Source organism: Triticum urartu, chromosome 4A (genome assembly GCF_056163025.1).
Source record: "Triticum urartu cultivar PI428250 chromosome 4A, HENAU_Tu73, whole genome shotgun sequence".
NCBI lineage: Eukaryota > Viridiplantae > Streptophyta > Magnoliopsida > Poales > Poaceae > Triticum > Triticum urartu.
Genome location: NC_141876.1, coordinates 359876752 through 359894820, shown reverse-complemented (window position 1 = coordinate 359894820; position 18069 = coordinate 359876752).

The following is an 18069-nucleotide window of genomic DNA, read 5'->3' as shown; positions in this document are numbered from 1 at the left end:
AAAGGTATCAATTATTTCATTTTTCTTAAGAGGATGATCAGGCAAAGCATTAAGTAATTGGAGAAGCCTCCCCCAAGCTTGTGGTAAACTCTCTTCTTCTATTTGCACAAAATTATGTATATCCCTTAAAGCAACTTGTTTCTTATGAGCAGGGAAATATTTATCAGAGAAGTAATAAATCATATCCTGGGGACTACGCACACAACCAGGATCAAGAGAATTAAACCATATCTTAGCATCACCCTTTAATGAGAACGGAAATATTTTAAGGATATAAAAGTAACGAGTTCTCTCATCATTAGTGAACAGGGTGGCTATATCATTTAATTTAGTAAGATGTGCCACAACAGTTTTAGATTCATAGCCATGAAAAGGATCAGATTCAACCAAAGTAATTATATCAGTATCAACATAGAATTCATAATCCTTATCAGTAACAAAGATAGGTGAAGTAGCAAAAGCAGGGTCAGGTTTCATCCTAGCATTTAGAGATTGCTTATTCCATTTAGCTAATAACATCTTAAGTTCATAACTATCTTTGCAAGCTAAAATAGCTAAAGAAGCTTCTTTATCGTAAACATAACCCTTAGGAATAACGGGCAAGTCTTCATCATCACTTTCATCAATATTATCAGATTCAATATTTTCATTCTCTCTAACCCTAGCAAGTTGTTCATCAAGAAATTCACCAAGTGGCACAGAAGTATCAAACATAGAAGTAGTTTCATCATAAGTATCATGCATAGCAGAAGTGGCATCATCAATAACATGCGACATATCAGAACGAATAGCAGAAGCAGGTTTAGGTGTCGCAAGCTTACTCAAAACAGAAGGTGAATCAAGTGCGGAGCTAGATGGCAGTTCCTTACCTCCCCTCGTAGTTGAGGGATAAATCTTGGTTCTTGGATCTTTCAAGTTCTTCATAATGATAAGCAGATATAAATCCCAAGTGACTCAAAGGATAGAGCTATGCTCCCCGGCAACGGCGCCAGAAAATAGTCTTGATAACCCACAAGTATAGGGGATCGCAACAGTTTTCGAGGGTAGAGTATTCAACCCAAATTTATTGATTCGACACAAGGGGAGCCAAAGAATATTCTCAAGTATTAGCAGCTGAGTTGTCAATTCAACCACACCTGGAAACTTAATATCTGCAGCAAATTATTTAGTAGCAAAGTAATATGATAGTAGTGGTAACGGTAGCAAAAGGTAACAGTAGCAAAAGTAATGTTTTTGGTATTTTGTAGTGATTGTAACAATAGCAACGGAAAAGTAAATAAGCGAAGAACAATATATGGAAAGCTCGTAGGCAATGGATCGGTGATGGAGAATTATGCCGGATGTGGTTCATCATGTAACAGTCATAACATAGGGTGACACAGAACTAGCTCCAATTCATCAATGTAATGTAGGCATGTATTCCGAATATAGTCATACATGCTTATGGAAAAGAACTTGCATGACATCTTTTGTCCTACCCTCCCATGGCAGCGGGGTCCTAATGGAAACTAAGGGATATTAAGGCCTCCTTGTAATAGAGTACCGGAACAAAGCATTAGCACATAGTGAATACATGAACTCCTCAAACTATGGTCATCACCGGTAAGTATCCCGATTATTGTCACTTCGGGGTTAACGGATCATAACACATAATAGGTGACTATAGACTTGCAAGATAGGATCAAGAACTCTCATATATTGATGAAAACATAATAGGTTCAGATCTGAAATCATGGCACTCGGGCCCTAGTGACAAGCATTAAGCATAGCAAAGTCATAGCAACATCAATCTCAGAACATAATGGATACTAGGGATCAAACCCTAACAAAACTAACTGGATTACATGATAGATCTAATCCAACCCATCACCGTCCAGCAAGCCTACGATGGAATTACTCACGCACGGCGGTGAGCATCATGAAATTGGTGATGGAGGATGGTTGATGATGACGTGGCGACGGATTCCCCTCTCTGAAGCCCCGAACGGACTCTAGATCAGCCCTCCCGAGAGGTTTTAGGGCTTGGTGGCGGCTCCGTATCGTAAAACACAATGAATCCTTCTCCCTAATTTTTTCTCCCCGAAAGCAAATATATAGAGTTGGAGTTGAGGTCGGAGGAGCTCCAGGGGGCCCACGAGGTATGGGGCCGCGCCCCCACCCTCATGGATAGGTGGTGCCCCCCTGGTCTTCATCTTTGCAAGGATTTTATTATTATTTCCGAATAGATGTTCCGTGAAGTTTCAGGTCATTCCGAGAACTATTGTTTCTGCACATAAATAACACCATAGCAATTATGCTGAAAACAATGTCAGTCCAGGTTAGTTCCATTCAAATCATGCAAGTTAGAGTCCAAAACAAGGGCAAAAGTGTTTGGAAAAGTAGATACGACGGAGACGTATCAGCCTTTAGCTGGGCCGACCCATTATGGTCTGCAAAATCTTGGGGGCCTTTAGTTGGGCCGACCCATTATGGTTTGCAAAATCTTGTGGGCCTTTAGTTGGGCCGGCCCATTTAATCTTTATGGGCCCCTTTTGGGCCGGTCCATGTGTCAACATATCATAGGCGCATCTCGCCCATTGGATGAGTGACATCTGTGCCAACGCAGAGCTGACACGTGTTTCCGTCGGCCAATGAGAATTTTACACGTGGAAAATCACCATTCGTCGTGGCTGTTAGCGGGTTATCGGATCCAAAACCAGACCCGATAGCTTAACGGCGACCCGTTACGGTGGATGCCACATGTCGGTTACCCTTGACGAAAGCACTTCCGTGACACGCGATTTATAGTCATGGAAGTGGACACTTCTGTGATGATAATTTTCATAATGTCATGGAACACTTCTACGACAGTACATGTATGACTATCTTGATTCTATAATAAAATCATCATGGATGTACATGCATGACAAAAACATGACCTACTGTGACAAACACATATCATCACAGAAATGTTTTTTTGTAGTGGTGGATACAACCCCGGTGGTGGCAGTGGCTACCACCAGAACAAGCGGCGGCCACAACCCGGGTGGTGGCGGTGGCTATCACTAGGAGAACAACAACAACCACCCCCAGCAACAACAATGGAGATGCAATTTTCAGGGTTACGAAGGTTATGAAGGAAAGTGTCAAATATGTAAAAAGACTAACCATCTCGTTAAGGACTGTGATTTGTGCTATGCTGATGACAGTTCCAAAAAAAATTGTAGATGTCGCCGACGCATCATATGGCGTAGATACCAATTGGTATATGGATATAGGTGCCACCAATCACATCACCAGAGAACTACAGAAGTTGCCGATGCATGAGAAGTATCATGGCCATGATCAAATCTACACCGCAGCAAACGGTTCAAGTATGGAGATAAGTCATATTGGTAATTCAATCATCAAAACCCCACACACAAATCTCGCTATCAATGACATCTTGCATGTTCCTAATACCTCCAACACTCTTCTATTTGTCCATCATATAGCTCTTGACAGTAACACATTTATAGAGTCTCACCGTTTCTTCTTTTTGATCAAGGATCAGATCACGAAGATAATTCTTCATAGTCTGTGTGCAAGGGCTCTACTCGTTGCTTCCCAAAATAGTGCAAATTCAATAAACAAGTGTATGGTGCCAACAAGCTCTCTTCTGAAAGGTGGCACCGTCGCTTAGGTCATCCATCTTCTACTACTATTCATCAAATTCTTAGTACAAATAAGCTCCCAGTTGTTGGTGAGAGAAATTCAAAAACTGTTTGTGATTCATCATTGGCACGTGTCGATGCTATACAAATGATTTTTAACCCCTTTCCGCGAAGGCATTTGGAACTGTCTCCAAGTGAGTGTGGGCGATAGGGGGTCCTCCCCACACGACCCAGAAACCGTCGGGGATATGCCCTCCTCGCACACACGCTCGGCAAAATGAGGCCGTGTGCGACCGACGAGTGCTCAAATACGGTAATACGTACAATAGAGCTAAAAAATTACAATTATACATGCAAAATTGTTTCCGGTCACAAGTACATCCCACACAGTCAGTCCCCGCTAAACATTTCTGTTCATATGTACATCCCACACAGTCGCTCCAAGGAAAACGTTTCTGTTCACAGGTACATCACACACAATTTTCCCCATTAAATCATTTGTGCTAGTGTTTCCATTGCGCATGATATTAACAATTTTATCGTTTGCGTTACTGAATGCATCACACACGGTGCATAGAAGAAACTGCGTGGCAAAGGCTGTCCATCACACATAGTTTTTATGTGGTAAACATTTGCGCAAGGTGGCCTAACTGAAACAGTTTCCAAGAGAATGTCGTGTGTGATTGTTTATTAATCCAACACGGTTTATTCCTAGAAATTGTGTGCATTGCCCGAGGTCATCGTCCACGGTATTTTCTCAATAACCGTTTGCAATAGCAAAACGCAATTAGCAGGCTGGCTAATTGCCATATTATTATTAATCCATTTATTAAATTGACATGCATATTAAGCACATAATAGATTTCATTTCCATATTAAGGAAGTAGGATTTCATAATTGAAATACATCAGAGTACAACATGATAAAGCTTCAGCACTCAGCTACCCCATTACATAACTTCACCAGCACCAAGTTTCACATGCAACATGTAGAACCTTTCGAAATTAGCATCATAGACGGTGTATAGACAGATGCATCTCATCTGGAAAACTGCTAAAGCGGAAGGAGAATATTGAGCCTTCATTCACATTGAAGGTCTTTGCAACTTTGGGCCAGTGCCAGTGGATGATTGACCGTCCATCCTTCGTCCTCTTCGGGAACACTTCAATATTGAACCGTGGGTGCTGTATGAAAACCTTCCTCGCCTCCTGACAATAGTGAACTGCTTTGGAAAAGCCTGAAAACAAGGATGTGCATAAATATCTTCTCTATATTGGAAATGGGCAAAGGAATAAAAAAAGGCAAGGTATAATGGTTAGTACCATCTTGTAGTGAATTGATGTCTTCTTCATTGTGCACACATAGATCTTGTTGTTTTTGTCGCTAATTTCTTTATCCTAACAATCTTTCTGAGTTTCTTGACTTGATTGATATTCACGGACAACTCATTTCCCCATATGCAAAAAGGGTCAAATAGTGGGTCAAAAGCTCTAACAGTAGGACCTACATGTGCAAGACAAAATTGTTTAAAACCTAAATATTAGAATGGTTCCTGCAATTGCACAATAATGTGCTATTAGACAACGGACCATGCACGTGCTAACCTTGATTGTAAACCTTAGTGCGTCCCATTGTTTCCCTGCAACACATATAGGGTAGTTAGTCCGCAGGTTAAGTAAGGGTTCGCATGCTATCAGTAAAATTTGTTGATGAAAAATAAGCACATTGCAGATTCATCAGATTAATTCAAGCCACATGGAAAACCCATTTATCCAGACCAAACATGATTAAGAACTAGGAAATATAGCACTTGTATATGTTTCTCATGTATTAAGTGCAGCCAAATTCGATTTATTCCTCACATGCACAACAACACAAAATTCTACGCACGACAATTGGACATCGCATTGCAAAATTGAACCAAGTAGTTAACTAAACACCACAACAAATGAACCAAACATTAACTGAGTACCACATTGCACAATATAACATACTCCTAATAGAAGATCAGACAGTTAACCAAACTAAGCATGCTTAACAACTTGGAAATATAGCAATTGTATTTGTTTCTCATGTATTTGCTACAGCCAAATTCAATTTATTCCTCACATGGTGTACAATAACAGAATGCACCCACAACTATTGAACATCGCATTGCAGAATTGAACCAAATAGTTAACTAAACACAACAACACAAATGAACCAAACCTTAACTGAGCACCACGTTGCACAATGTATAACCAAACCAAGCATGCTTGACAACTTGGAAATATAGCAATTGTATTCGTTTCTCGTGTATTTTGTAAAGATAAATTCTATTTATTTCTCACACGGAAGACAATACAAAATTACAGCCTGAAGAATTGAACATCACATTTGCAGAATTTAACCAAACAGTTAATTGACGACGACAACTAATTAACCAAAAAATTAATAAGTGAGCACCACATCGCACGACATATAGAACATATACACTAGAGCAACAGATTGCATGGTAAAATTAGATAGCACAATTCACAAGAATTTGTGAAGGAAAGGCAGGAGCAGCACATGCAACAGGTAAACAGAGCATGCTTAACCGGCATAGCTAGAAAATGGCAAGGTGCTCCTCCAAGATCTAGGGGTCGGCACGCATGGCAGCCATCGCGACCTCATCCGTGCTTGCGGCCGTGATTTGCTTCTCCGCTACCAAATGCTCCTTGAGCTCTGGGCTATACTACATGCACCATGGCTTAGGGCGGCGCTTATTTGGTGGAGGGGTCAGTGATTTGGGTGGAAGGTGTCGTGCCGGTGGTCAGGGAATGTGGGATGTGGAAGGAGGAGGAGGAGCAGCGTGAAGGAGGGTCGCCGGCGAGGAGGCGGTGCTGCAAGCAAGGAGTGAAGGTTTCAACTTGGAAAGGAAGGCAGAAACAGGGGAAATGTGGCTTTTGGTAAGGGAGAGGGGGCGGGGTCATAGATATTTCCGCGGAAGCCAAAAATTTGGAATCACTTCAGCGAAAAAACTGGCGCGCAAAGTGTACTCAGACAAGGTCCCTTATTCAAAACTATGTACGATATGTGAACATCACAAATGATGCAGATAGCTTAACCCGTGTGTGATGAGTTTGAACGTAAAAAAAATTGGTTCGAATTTCCCTGGTTATAGGGGTCATCCACGTCATTGCATAATTTGGGTACACAAAGGAGACTACAGCACACCCACACTTCTTAATTGAGCAAGTTCAGCAATTAAACAGAGCTAGCTAACCTAAACATTACTCTAATAAATTAAAGACCGACGCTCTTAATTAAACAAAACAAAGAGTACTACTACGGCTGGTGCTTGTTGATCTCCGCCGCCGCCTCCATGTCCAGCGCGCGCCTGACGGTTTCCTGTGGAAGGGGCTTCATGGCATCCATTGCACCATACTCGGCAAGCATCTCGCCATCCGCGTCTGCCATCTCTTTGGAAAAGGCCGCCATGAGCTGGGTGTGGGCGACCACGATCTGGGCTTGGACGGGCTCCGTTGTCGCAAGGTATGCGGCGGAGGAACGGACGGCTGCTCGAATGCTCTCGACGATTGCCAACTCTTCGGCCGTGAGTTGCCGACGTTGTTGGAGAAGCTTCGTTCGATTTGTGTGGTGACCACCACAAACTGGGTGTGGGCGGCCTCGACATGGTCGTGGGCGGCCTCCATCAGGGCTAAGGCCGCCACTACGGAACGGAAAGCTGATGTGCCGCTCTCACCAGTTGCTATCCCCGAGGCAGATGTTGTTGCTGCCACCTGAGAAGCAACATCGTCCGTTTGGGCTGCATTGGCCGCCCGGTCGCAGATTGCGGCCGCACTCATGCACCTTGTTAGCACGCGCATGGCGGCTGCGGCCACGCTCTCGTCGGAGTGGGTCGCAGAAGTTGCCCTCACGACACGGGTCCACGTCCCCATCTTTCATCGGCGGCGATTGAACAGTGAAATGATATTTGGGGGGAGAGAGCTAGTGTGCTTGACACGCCAACTGTGGACTGTAGCCGACGCACCTTCTCGCGTAAGCCATAGGCGTACTATACACGGCGGTGCTCCAGGATATTTTTGTGCTGCATCTCACATGGTTGGTGATAATAAATTGTGTGGGATCTACTTGATTTTTCATCTTGATTTGAATTACATAATGGGGTCACAGCGGCAATGAACGGTGTTTGAATTGCTAGACCTTTTATCTGCAGTGAACATGCAACTATATGTGTGTCATAAAAGAATTGGAATTATTCAAGGTTCGTTTGGACATTTTATACATTAAATTGATTTTCTAGCCATTTCAGGTGCACAATTCAAAATTAAACTACATGCACATGCTCTATTGCACCAACATGGTTTGTAAAATCATATATGTGTCCATGGGTTTATGCTTATGTCCCATGCAAGGAATGGGTATGAATTTCGAACACCACGGCACTGTGGCTCTCCGGGAAACGTCGATGTACTTGCTTTTGTAATTCTAGTAAATCCAAAAGTCGTCCTAAATTCATGAAACTTTGGATGCTATCATGGAGCAGCATCAACATGCCATGGTAAAAAAAATCCCATTTGGGGTAGGTTTGGGTATAAGGTTCTCATAAACTAGAGCTTCTCACAACAAATGTGATGGTTTCGGTAGAGAACGTTTCACCTTTCTGGACGAAATGATATCCGTTGCCTCTTCTCGATTTCAATTTTTTCCTAGTGTCAACTGATACGTCTCCAACGTATCTACTTTTCCTAATGCTTTTCCTCTTGTTTTGGACTCTAATTTGCATGGTTTGAATGAAACTAACCCCGGACTGATGCTGTTTTCAGCAGAACTACCATGGTGTTGTTTTTGTGCAGAAATAAAAGTTCTCGGAATAGCACGAAACTTTGCGAGGATTTTTTATATCAATACTAAGAATTTCTGGAGCCAAGACCTACTGGAGAGGGGCCCCTGGGTGGGCACAATCCAATAGGGCGCGCCCCCTCTCCTAGCACGCCCAGGTGGGTTGTCCCCACCTGGTGGCCCCGCTGACCCTGAAACCAACGCTATAAAATCCTATTTTCGGAGAAAAAATCAAGGAGAAAGAATTATCGCGATCCACGAGATGGAGCCACCGCCAAGCCCTGTTCTTCCTCGGGAGGGCGGATCTGGAGTCTGTTTGGGGCTCCGGAGAGGGGTATTTTCATTATTTTTCATCACCAATTCCATGATGCTCCCCACCAGGAGTGAGTAATTCCTTCGTAGGCTCGCTGGTCGGTGAGGAGTTGGATGATATTCATCATGTAATCGAGTTAGTTTTGTTAGGGCTTGATCCCTAGTATCCACTGTGTTCTTAGATTGTTGTTGTTATGATTTTGCCATGCTTAATGCTTGTCACTTTGGGCCCGGGTGCCATGATTTCAGATCTGAACCATTTATGTTATCATCATTATATCCATGTTCTAGATCCAATCTGGCAATTTATAGTCACCTACTACGTGTTATGATCCGATAACCCCGGAGTGACAATAACCGGGACTTCTTTTCGTGATTACCGTAGTTTGAGGAGTTCATGTTTCACTATGTGTTAATGGTTTGTTCCGGTTCTCTATTAAAAGGAGGCCTTAATATCCCTTAGTTTCCAATATGGACCCCGCTGCCACGGGAGGGTAGGACAAAAGATGCCATGCAAGTTCTTTTAATAAAGCACGTATGACTATTTATGGAATACATTCCTACATTATATCGTTGAACTAGAGGTAGTGCCGAATAGCCCTAGGTTATAACTGTCGCATGATGAATACCATCCAACAAGTCACCGATCCAATGCCTACGAATTTATCTTATATTGTTTCTGCTAAGTTACTACTGCTATCATCATTGTTACACTTGCTATAAAATTAATACTATCACTGTTACTGTTACTATTGCTGCTGTCACTACTATCAGAACTATCAAACTACTTTGCTACTGATCACTTTGCCGTAGATAATTAATCTCCAAGTGTGGTTGAATTGACAACTCAGCTTCTAATACCTTCAAATATTCTTTGGCTCCCCTTGTGTTGAATCTATAAATTTGGGTTGAATACTCTACCCTCAAAAATTGTTGCAATCCCCTATGCTTGTGGGTTATCAAGACCTTTTTCTGGTGCCGTTGCCGGGGAGCATAGCTATATTTGTTGAGTCACTTGGGATTATTATCATATTATCACTATGAAGAATCTGAAGGATCCTAAGACTAAGATATTTCCCTCAAGGATGAGGGGAGGTAAGGAACTGCCATCCAGTTCTGCTTTAGTTTCACCTTCTGTTATGAGTAAACTTGCAACACCACAACATGCTATTAATTCTGATGTGTCGCAAGTTATTGATGATGCTACTTCTACTATGAATGATGCTAGTACCTTGCTTGATAATGATGATATGCCACTTGGTGAATTTCTTGATAAACAAATTGCTAGAGTAATACAACATTATGTTGTTGAATCTGATGATGAGCTTGAAACTGAAACTCCTGAAACACCTGCTAGAACTAGCCTTCCTAGATATGAATTGACTAAGGTACCGGAAGGTTATGTTATGAGTGAGGAAACAACTAGAGATATTCTTGCTTGCGATGATAGAGATGATCTAGAGAAATTATTACACAAGTATAAAGAAAAATCTCTGAATGCTAGAATGAAGTGTGATCCTAAGTTTGCAACTTCACCTATCTTTATTGATGATAAGGATTATGAATTCTCTATCGACCCAGAGTTAATTACTTTGGTTGAATCTGATCCTTTCCATGGTTATGAAACTGAAACTGGTGTGGCACATCTTACTAAGTTGAATGATATATCCACCCCTTTTACTCATGATGAGAAAAGTCGCTGCTACTTTATTCTCAAATTTCCTTTCTCATTAAAGGGTGATGCTAAAGCTTGGTACAATACTCTTGCTCTTGGTTGTGTGCATAATCCCTAGGATATGATTTATTACTTCTCTAAAAAATATTCCCCTGCTCATAAGAAATAAGCTGCCTTATAGGAAATATTTAACTTCGTGCAAACTAAAGAAGAGAGTCTCCCACAAGCTTGGGGGAGGCTTTGCCATTTACTTAATTCTTTGCCTGATCATCCTCTTAAGAAACATGAAATACTTGATATCTTCTATAATGGACTAACCGATGCTTCTAGGGACTTCCTAGATAGTTGTGCTGGTTGTGTTTTCAGGGAACGAACCATTGGACAAGTTGAGGAATTATTGAATAATATATTGAAAAATTATGATGATTGGACTATTCCTGAACCACCGCCTAAACCCACTCCGAGGAAGAGGGGTATATTATATCTCAATCCTGGAGATATGCAAGGGGTAAAGAAATCTATGAAGGAAAAAGGTATTAAAGCTAAGGATGTTAAAAATTTACCTCCTATTGAAGAAATACATGGGCTTAATACACCACCACCTCCTAAGGTGGTAGAGGTAAATTCTCTTATGAAGTTTAATGATAGTGATAATCCTCACAATATGCATCCTAGTTAATGCCTTTATGAGTTTGAAAACTACATCAGAAAACAAGATCACTTCAATGCAAATGTTATGAAACAATTGAAGTACAATTCTGATATGATTGCTCGCTTGAGTGACTTGTTATTTAGAATATCAAGTGATGTTAGAGCTGTTGGAAAACCTGCTTCTATGGTTCAAACTCAATTAGAACAAGTTGCTAAATCTCAAAGAGAATTGCTTGATGAAATGAATAATAATATGCATGACTTAGTTGTTAGAGTTGCAACTAGAGGAGGTAAAATGACCGAGGAACCACTTTATCCTGAGGGACACCCTAAAAGAATTGAACAAGATTCACAAAGAGCTAACACTAGTGCACCTAGTTCTTATAGAAAGAAATGAAAAAGAAGAATATAGAACTTCACATGCTCCTAGTGAACCTGAAATAGAAAAACCTCCTGACAATGATAATGAAGTTTCTATCTCCGATGCTGAAACTCAATCTGGTAATGACCACTCACCTAGTGATAATGAAAAAGATAATGATGAGGTTCAAGAAGACTCTCAACCAACCAATGATAAAGAACCAGACAATGATATTGAGATAGAACCACCTGTTGATCTTGATAACCCACAACCTAAAATTAAAAAATATGACAAAAGAGACTTTGTTGCTAGAAAACACGGTAAAGAAAGAGAACCGTGGGTTCAGAAACCTATGCCTTTTCCACCTAAGTCAACTAAAAAGAATAATGTGCTAGTCATATTCTTCATGATGTTCTCTTTATGTTTCAATTCTAATCTTTTATGTGAGCATCATTGAAATCATCATGCCTAGCTAGGGGCATTAAACGATAGCGCTTGTTGGGAGGAAACCCAATTTTATTTTTGTTCCTTGATTTTTGCTCCTGTTTAGTAATAAATAATATATCTATCCTCTGTTATTATTTAGGTTTTATGTTTTAATTAGTATTTTTGCCAAGTAGAACCGTTGGAAAGACTTGGGGAAAGTCTTTTTGATCTTGCTGTAAAAAACAGAAACTTTACCGCTCACGAGAATTGCTGACAGTTTTTATTGGAGAGTGCTATTGAGTTAATTCTTTTTGCAGATGATTAATAGACAAATTACTCAGGTCCACCAATTTATTTGAGAATTTTATGAGTTTCAGAAGTATACGTTTGATCCAGATTACTACACACTGTTCTATTTTTGATAGATTCTGTTTTCGATGTGTTGTTTGCTTATTTTGATGAATCTATGAGTAGTATCGGAGGGTATCAACCATAGATAAGTTGGAATACAGTAGATATTACACCAATATGAATTTAGAATGAGTTCACAACAGTACCTAAGTGGTGATTTATTTTCTTATACTAACGGAACTTACGAGTTTTCTGTTAAGTTTTGTGTTGTGAAGTTTTCAAGTTTTGGGTAAAGATTCGATGGACTATGGAATAAGGAGTGGCAAGAGCCTAAGCCTGGGTATTCCCAAGGCACCCCAAGGTAATATTAAAGGACAACCAAGAGCCTAAGCTTGGGAATGCCCCGGAAGGCATCCCCTCTTTCGTCTTCGTTCATCGGTAACTTTACTTGGAGCTATATTTTTATTTACCACATGATATGTGTTTTGCTTGGAGCGTCATTTTATTTAGTTTAGTTTTGCTTTCTGTCTGAACAAAATACCAAGATCTGAAATTCTTAAATGTTAGAGAGTCTTCACATAGTTGCATAATTATTCAACTACTTATTGATCTTCATTTATATCTTTCGGAGTAGTTTGTTGTTGCTCTAGTGCTTCACTTATATCTTTTTAGAGCACGGTGGTGGTTTTATTTTGAAGAAATAGATGAACTCTCGTGCTTCACTTTTATAGTATCTTGAGAGTCTTTAGAACAACATGGTAATTTTCTTTGGTTATGAATTTAGTCCTAATATGATGGGCATCCAAGAGGAGTATAATAAAAACTTTCATATAAAGTGCATTCAATACAATGAGAAGTTTGATACTTGATGATTGTTTTGAGATATGAAGATGGTGATATTAGAGTCATGCTAGTTGAGTAGTTGTGAATTTGAGAAATACTTGTGTTGAAGTTTGTGATTCCCGTAGCATGCACGTATGGTGAACCGTTATGTGACGAAGTCGGAGCATGATTTATTTATTGGTTATCTTCCTTATGAGTGGCGGTCGGGGACGAGCGATGGTCTTTTCCTACCAATCTATCCCCCTAGGAGCATGCACGTAGTACTTTGTTTCGATAACTAATAGATTTTTGCAATAAGTATGTGAGTTCTTTATGACTAATGTTGAGTTCATGGATTATACACACTCTCACCCTTCCACCATTGCTAGCCTCTCTAGTACCGCGCAACTTTCGCCGGTACCATAAACCCACCATATATCTTCCTCAAAACAGCCACCATACCTACCTATCATGGCATTTCCATAGCCATTCTGAGATATATTTCCATGCAACTTTCCACCGTTCCGTTTACTATGACACACTCCATCATTGTCATATTGCTTTGCATGATCATGTAGTTGACATCGTATTTGTTGCAAAGCCACCGTTCATAATTCTTTGATACATGTCACTCATGAGTCATTGCACATCCCGGTACACCGCCATAGGCATTCATATAGAGTCATATCTTGTTCTAAGTATCGAGTTGTAATTAATGAGTTGTAAGTAAATAAAAGTGTGATAATCATCATTATTAGAGCATTGTCCCAGTGAGGAAAGGATGATGGAGACTATGATTCCCCCACAAGTCGGGATGAGACTCCAGACTAAAAAACAGGGGCCATAAAAAATAGAGAAAATGCCCAAATAAAAAATAAAATAAAATAAGAGGCCATAAAAAAGAGAAAAGGCCCAAATAAAAAAATAAAAAATGAGAGAAAAAGAGAGAAGGGGCAATGCTACTATCCTTTTCCACACTTGTGTTTCAAAGTAGCACCATGATCTTCATGATAGAGAGTCTCCTATGTTGTCACTTTCATATACTAGTGGGAATTTTACATTATAGAAGTTGGCTTGTATATTCCAATGATGGGCTTCCTAAAAATGCCCTAGGTCTTCCTGAGCAAGCAAGTTGGATGCACACCCACTAGTTTATTTTGTTGAGCTTTCATACACTTATAGCTCTAGTGCATCCGTTGCATGGCAATCACTACTCACTCACATTGATATCTATTGATGGGCATCTCCATAGCCCATTGATATGCCTAGTTGATGTGAGACTATCTTCTCCATTTTGTCTTCTTCACAACCACCATTCTATTCCACCTATAGTGCTATACCCATGGCTCACGCTCATGTACCGCGTGAAGATTGAAAAAGTTTGAGAACATGAAAAGTATGAAACAATTGCTTGGCTTGTCATCGGGGTTGTGCATGATTTAAATATTTTGTGTGATGAAGATAGAGCATGGCCAGACTATACGATTTTGTAGGGATAGCTTTCTTTATCCATGTTATTTTGAGAAGACATGATTGCTTAGTTAGTATGCTTGAAGTATTATTATCTTCATGTCAATATTAAACTTTTGTCTTGAATCTTATGGCTCTGAACATTCTTGCCACAATAAAGAGAATTACATGGATAAATATGTTAGGTAGCATTCCACGTCAAAAATTCTGTTTTTATCATTTACCTACTCGAGGACGAGCAGGAATTAAGCTTGGGGATGCTGATACGTCTCCAATGTATCTATAATTTTTGATTGTTCCATGCTATTATATTATCAACCTTGGATGTTTTATATGCTATTTTATATGAGTTTTGGGACTAACCTATTAACCTAGAGCCCAGTGCCAGTTTCTATTTTTTCCTTGTTTTAGGTTTTCAAAGAAAAGAAATATCAAACGGAGTCCAAATGGAATGAAACCTTCAGAAAAGTTATTTTTGGAAAGAAAGCAACACAGGAGACTTGGAGTGCACGTTAGGAGATCAACGAGGAAGCCACGAGCCAGGGGGCGCGCCCACCCCCCTGGGCGCGCCCTCCACCCTTGTGGGGCCCTCGTGGCTCCCCTGATGTATTTCTTCCACCTATATATATCCATATACCCTAAAACGATCGGGGAGCAGAATAGATTGGGAGTTCCGCCGCCAGAAGCCTCTGTAGCCACCGAAAACCAATCTAGACCCATTCCGGCACCCTGCCGGAGGGGGCAATCCCTCTCCGGTGGCTATCTTCATCATCCCGGTGCTCTCCATGACGAGGAGGGAGTAGTTCTCCCTCGGGGCTGAGGGTATGTACCAGTAGCGATGTGTTTGATCTATCTCTCTCTCTCGTGTTCTTGATTTGGCACGATCTTGCTGTATCGCGAGCTTTGCTATTATAGTTGGATCTTATGATGTTTCTTCCCCTCTACTCTCTTGTAATGGATTGAGTTTCCCCTTCGAAGTTATCTTATCGGATTGAGTCTTTAAATATTTGAGAACACTTGATGTATGTCTTGCCGTGCGTATCTGTGGTGACAATGGGATATCACGTGATTCACTTGATGTATGTTTTGGTGATCAACTTGCGGGTTCTGCCCATGAACCTATGCATAGGGGTTGGCACACGTTTTCGTCGTGATTCTCCGATAGAAACTTTGGGGCACTCTTTGACGTTCTATGTGTTGGTTGAATAGATGAATCTGAGATTGTGTGATGCATATCGTATAATCATACCCACGGATACTTGAGGTGACATTGGAGTATCTAGGTGACATTAGGGTTTTGGTTGATTTGTGTCTTAAGGTGTTATTCTAGTACGAACTCTAGGGCTGTTTGTGACACTTATAGGAATAGCCCAGTGGATTGATTGGAAATAATAACTTTGAGGTGGTTTCGTACCCTACCATAATCTCTTTGTTTGTTCTCGCTATTAGTGACTTTGGAGTGACTCTTTGTTGCATGTTGAGGGATAGTTATATGATCCAATTATGTTATTATTGTTGAGGGAACTTGCACTAGTGAAAGTATGAACCCTAGGCCTTGTTTCCTAGCATTGCAATACCGTTTATGCTCACTTTTATCATTAGTTACCTTGCTGTTTTTATAATTTCAGATTACAAAAACCTTTATCTACTATCCATATTGCACTTGTATCACCATCTCTTCGCCGAACTAGTGCACCTATACAATTTACCATTGTATTGGGTGTGTTGGGGACACAAGAGACTCTTTGTTATTCGGTTGCAGGGTTGCTTGAGAGAGACCATCTTCATCCTACGCCTCCTATGGATTGATAAACTTTAGGTCATCCACTTGAGGGAAATTTGCCACTGTCCTACAAACCTCTGCACTTGGAGTCCCAACAACGTCTACAAGAAGGTTGTGTAGTAGGCATCAAGCTCTTTTCTGGCGCCGTTGCCGGGGAGGTGAGTGCTTGAAGGTATATCTTTAGGTATTGCAATCGAGTCTTTTTGTTTCTTGTTTTATCACCAGTTTAGTCTATAAAAGAAAACTATAAAAAATGGAATTAAGTTTGCCTCATACGCTTCATCTTTTTAATATCTTTCGTGAGTATGATGGAAAGGAAAATTGTGCCAAAGTGTTAGAAGAAGAATGCATTAAAATGTTTGGCACTAAATCTTTGAATGATGAGCATGACTGCAATGTTGTTAGTATGAACTCCTTGAATATCCATACTACTAATGATGATTGCCCTAGTTATGATGAAAATGTCTCCTATAAACATGTCAATTTTTGTGTAGTGCATTGGGTTTGTAAGTACACACCAAATAGGGAAGATATATATTGCAAGAGGCATAAGTACTTAGAAACTAAATTGTTGCAAGAAAGGCTAGATGATTGTGCTGAAAATTTAAATTTTCTTGGCCGTACTTGTGGACTTTGCAATGAACAGGGTCATTTAGCTATCCGATGCAAATTGTTTCATGATCTAATTGTGTCCAAAAGTTGTGATGACTTGATTTCCCTTGCACATTATAATGAACTCAGTTTGCTTACGGGTTACGAAGAAATGAAACGTATAACTAAGCAGTATTTGCCCGCTATAAACTTCTTGGCTTTGATCTAGAGGAAATTTATATGTATTGTGCGGTGAATTGTGTTGAAAATCCTTATATTGGCAACTACATAAAGAAAAGAAAACAAATAGAAGATGAAGAGAATACGAATGAAAGGGAAGAGGCTTCCCAATACCCTCCTATTATTTCTTATGATGAATCAGGTAACGAGGAGGAGCCTCCTATTCAACCAATCTCATTAATAAGGAGCTCCAAAAAGAGGATTGAACCCACACATGATGTGGTGACGAAGAAGAAAAGAAAAAAGGAAGAGAGGTAAAAAGATATCTCTCCCAAATAATGCTGCTCCTATTACTATTGTGCCTCATGAAAATATAATTGTGGAAGATAATGATACTTCTTATGATCTTGAAAATCTTTTTGGCACTTTCTTGGAAGAATATGATAATTGCTATACTGTTGGTGCTATCCATACTATTGATGATGAGAGTGATTATGCTTATGATATGAAAAGGCCCAAGCTTGGGGATGCTATGTTTGAAGAAGATGATGTTTTCGAGAATATCTTTGCTGCAATTAATGTTTGTCCCAAGCTTGGAGATGCTACGTTTAATGAAGATGATATTTTTAGTCTCCCAAGTTTTGATATGCAAATTTATAATGATGATAGCATGCTTCCTACCTATGATGATTATTGTGATGATACATATGCTATAAAAAGTAGTGATGATTATATTTATAAAACGTGTCATGATTATGATTACCCTTTCTCTGGACATTACTCTTTTAATATGGAAACAATTTATAGTATTCGAGTCTCTTATGATGCTCCCACTATTCCGAATGAGAAGAATTTTGCTTATGTGGAGAGTAATAAAAATTCTATGCTTGTAGATTATGAAAAGAATGCTTTAGGTGCTGGATATATTGTTGAATTCATTCATGATGCTACTAAAAATTATTATGAGGGAGGAATATATGCTTGTAGG